The sequence below is a fragment of the Quercus suber genome, unplaced genomic scaffold, assembly GCF_002906115.3.
Source record: "Quercus suber isolate HL8 unplaced genomic scaffold, Cork oak 2.0 scaffold_452, whole genome shotgun sequence".
Taxonomy (NCBI): domain Eukaryota; kingdom Viridiplantae; phylum Streptophyta; class Magnoliopsida; order Fagales; family Fagaceae; genus Quercus; species Quercus suber.
The window spans coordinates 19,549-24,151 of NW_027069903.1; the positions used below are offsets into that span (position 1 = coordinate 19,549).

Below are 4,603 nucleotides of genomic sequence, written 5' to 3' on the forward strand. Positions count from 1 at the left end.
GTTTAGTTTGTAGCAATTGTTATTGTACTCTTGTATTAAAAAAAAAAATAGAAAAGGAACTGTTTTGGACTATGTGTGTGTTATTTTCCTTCCTTTTTTTTTTTTTTTTTCTTATTGTCGTTATGGTTGAAGCATTTGATATGGACTTAGTTCAAAATATTTGAAATGCAACCAGTGGTGTATGTTATGTACAAAATCTATGCACTGAAAGCATTGACAGCTGTGTAGATATTGAAAAACGAAGCGGTAATATTAATTTGGAAAGAAAACCCAAGGGCATGGACAGCAAGATTAGGTCTATTGGTGGTGAAAAGGTGATTGTTACAACAATATTTTATCTCTATAATTCTTGTGAGTTTCTTATCCAAGTTTTTTTTTTTTTTTTGGGTTTAATGAGTCTTGGTCCTCGTGGATATATTCTGGGTTCTTTATGGCTGATTTGGCTGACCCATTTCTAGGAATGGCAATGCAAGATGGAACAGAGGTACAATTTAAGTCAATGACATTGCAGAAGTATGTGTCTGCAGAGAATGGAGGAGGTATGGATGTTACAGTTAGCAGAGATGTTGCATCTTCGTGGGAAAGCTTTAAGGAGGAGGTATGAATGTTACAGTTAGCAGTGAATTATCTATATTTTTTTTTTCTCTTTTTTCTTATAATTTTTCTTCTCCCCAAAGTATCAATGCTAATTGTGTAAAATTTTCCTTTGTTTGAATTCCTTGAGTTCAATCTTTGTGTGAGACTTGAATATACAGTAAGTGGACTTGTTCAAAGCTGGACCTAATTGATATTTTAGATACAGAATCTAGTTAGGATAACTTATGCATAGTAAATTACTTTACCTGTCTGTTTGCATGAAACATTACAAGGTGAGGAAAGTTTTATAAATCACTGAAGTAAGACTGGGGGCTGCACATACGCAATATTTGTCTTTTATTGGAAAGAAGCTTGGGGAATTTGGGGAATTTGTATTTTCAAGTGTAGTGCGATATTTCTTTTCCTCCTCAACGGTGGTGAATTTGGCCTTTATTTCATTGCTAATCTATTGGCTTTTTTTAATATAAATTTTTTGTTCTGTGCTGCCCTTTTCCCCAGAATTTTGCTACGATAAACTTTTGCATATCTCTACAAGTACAAGTCTTCTAAAATTGAAATTTTTTTTATATGGTGTGTGTCTTTATGTAAATATACAATATCTAGTTCTGCTGCTATTCCTGATTGAGTTCTTGTTGAGTTCGGTATTAGCTTTATTAAAATTGAAATTTAATTTATTTAATTTTTTATTAGTTTATGCAAATTCAATAGGCAAATTTGATGGAGAGGATATGTTAAACATCAAGCACGCCTCAATGTAAAATGAAGTGGTGATGTAAAATGAAGTGGTAGGTGAAGTGTGAATGTGTGAAGTGAAGTGTGTGCCATAAAGCTCTGAGTGTTGTAAACTGTGAAGTCAAGCAAAGTCAAAATAAGTGTTTAGTGTCAGCTAGGTGTCCAGAGGTAAGGTGTAAGGTGTTAGGTTTGTGTTATTGTATTTGAGGATAGTGTGTGTGAATGTAAAGTGCCGTGCGTGCACTGGTGTAATATCAGTGGTGCTTGTAAAGTCTTATAATTCAAAGAGTCAGATCACTGATATTTCTTTTTTTAATTAATTAATATATATATATATATATAAGCCTGTCTAAATTTTATTTTTATCAGTTGCTTGAATTCTTATGTTTAACTTTTTCCATTTTCAGAGTCCAGAAAATTCTTTGAGCAAGGGAGCCATCAATGGTGCCATCAACTAGAAAGAAAGCATCACCGTCATTCGCATTTAGCAAATGGAGCTGTCAAATGAAAGCCATTTGGTACTTATAGCTCGTTATCACTTTACTTGAGCCACAGTATTTATCAGATCAGGCAACTTGAGTTTTTATTTATTTTAAAAATTATGGTTGATTGTGTGTTAGGCTAGCTCATTTACTTAAAGGTGAATTAAGCCACCTGATTGCCTAAAGTTACTTTTTCTCTCACATGTCAACAAATAAGCTGGCAAAACGCACATGTTTGCCTAATTTCTTTTGGTTGGCTCTCTTGTTTATGATATTTTCAACAAATGATTGTTCTATTGGTTTAAGTCAAATATGTTTTCAGGCTACCATATTGTGTATAATGCTAATCAAATTATTGTGATTACTGCTCTTGCTTAGTGGGATCAAGGCTTAATTGAGTTATAGCAAGTTTAGCATTGGTACAATTTTAGTAATTTTTATTGTCATATCTTTAAACCTTCATTTATTATTTCATATATCTCATTAATTAGACTTGCCTTACATTGATTTAACTGATTTGAGACTGGTATATTGGCTGACACATCAGTTTTTGATTTATAGTTTAATATTCTCTAAAGTTTCAATGGAGGTTTTTTCTTTTAATTAATTCTTTGATTGTTGGATATTGAACTAATTCATGGGTTAAGTTAAATTACGATGGGAAGAATTTAAATAAGTTGAGAATTTCATGGTTGTATACTTGTATTATTCTTTTTCATCGTTATTATTTGTGGTGTACTAGGAGGAAATATTGGTGTTTAAAACAAAGTATACAGGTTTACGTAATGATTTGTTTGTATATGAGGAGGATATGCATGTTAATCAAATATAATTAACGTCTACAAGAGCACTTGGTTTGTTTTTTGGACACTAGAAATTGATTAAAGTTGGGAAAAGACTTCCAGGGAGTGTGATTCAATCGTACAATCATTTCACAACATGAAAAGCGTGTGTTCCCCATTGTTACTAGATATTTATGTATATAGGTGTGGGATATGGAATCTCTCTCTTACGTAATGGTGGGAAGAATATATTAATAAGTGGACCATATATTTTCCTCTTTAATGGCCAACAAGCCAAAGAGTTTACAGTGTTTTGAAGTACTTGGAAGACTTTTAGAGCCTATTACTTTTCCAATTGACAAGGAATTCAAGTCTTATCAACAACACCAACAATATTAATACCAAAATCCTATTCCTATAGGATCATCTATATATATAGATAATCGATTAATTGGGGCTGTTTATATGTATATTTTTCATCATTATGTTCTATCTAAAATCGTTCACTCTATCATTATGTAGCATCCCTAATTAATACTGTATGTCTTTATCTTTACTAATATTACATTTTTGTTCACAGTTGGTATTTAGAAGGGTTATAATGGTTGGACTGTGGTTCAAACAGTTCCTTGCTTTTTTAGCATAGACAGGTTCTTAGGATTAAAAGAACTGCATTTATGAGAAGTCCACGGTTAACTGGATCAGACTGTACAGTCCGATATGGGTCTGCAAACCATGTTATAATCAATTTAGTTATTGAATTGATTTTTTTTTTTTTTTGGGGAGGTGCAAATTTTGATTAAAAAACTTATCCAATGTGATGCAAATCATAGGATTGGGAGCAAGGATAATTACACCGCTAATTGGGAATCTACCGAGTATGGGAGAAAAGCCTTGCTCACTCTCCACATGACTATCTCCATTATTCCACTAGGTACGCAATGTTTCCTTTGCTTAATACTTTTTTTTCTTTGTTTGAGAAAGACCTTTCCATCGTACTCAATTGGTATAATGATTATCTGTAGATCTTTCTTGTTGAATGAATTCTAGTTTTATATATATATATATATATATATATATATATATATATATAAAATTATTGAGGGTTTCAACTGTAGATGTCTTGCGAAGTTAGTATTGGTTTGGTAATTTACTTTTGGTGGCTTATTTTATTAAGTGGCATTTTGGAAATAAAGGACATTGTAAATATGGTCATTTCCAATATATTTGATCTCCTAAGTAGGACTTGTAAATGTTAGTGGTTTTTTTGTCTCAAATCCAACATCCTCTACTGTTGTTAGCCCCACTGTACCACACACCCCTCATCAGCTGTGCATACATATCTTTTCTCTTTTGAGTTTGATTTACTCAATTTTGGAGTAATTACCTCTTGAATTTGTGTATAGGAGTTCACATTTGATAGTTTATTATAAATGAACCTTAATTTTGAAAGACTGTTCAGAAAGTTGTTTGTGGCTTGTAGTTGATAAGGCAATTACAAGGTCAGGATGGGGATGTAGCAGGAGAGGAAGTGCCTGCAACTACAAAGAAAATTTTTCAGATATTAAATGAGGTAACTTTTGAACTGATGTGGAAGACAATGTCAAATTCTTACTTATTGATTCTTACAATGTCAAATTTTCTTGACAGGGTTGTCCATTTTGTTATGTCTGTTGGATGGTTCAATTTAATTGCAATAACTCAGTTATAAAATATAGGATTTGTTTTACATGTGAATGAATATGTTAAAGGGTTTTGTCCTGCTAGGATTTGTTTTACAAGTTGTTTCTTAGTTTTCAATTTTGACTCAGGTGTGGAGGTCCTTCTTAAGTCATCTGGCCTAGGGGAAAAAAAAAAAAAAAAAAGGGCTATAGCCGCGTTTTTAAAAAATGCGGCTACAGCTTTCACCTATGGCCACGTTTCAAGCGCGGCCTAAGACCAAGTCCTATGGCCGCGTTTAAAACGCGGCCTAAGGTCATAGACTATGGCTGCGTTTAAAACGCGGCCATA

The 4,603-nt window shown here is 32.8% G+C and overlaps 1 long non-coding RNA gene across 1 annotated transcript; it reads left to right on the top strand.

Moving 5' to 3' along the window:
* Positions 1–464: 464 nt before the first annotated feature.
* On the top strand, positions 465–4,308 carry LOC136062784 (uncharacterized). The gene is made up of 4 exons (XR_010624498.1): positions 465–598; positions 1,737–1,847; positions 3,427–3,527; positions 4,077–4,308. It is a non-coding gene; the product is annotated as an uncharacterized LOC136062784 (long non-coding RNA).
* Positions 4,309–4,603: the final 295 nt, after the last annotated feature.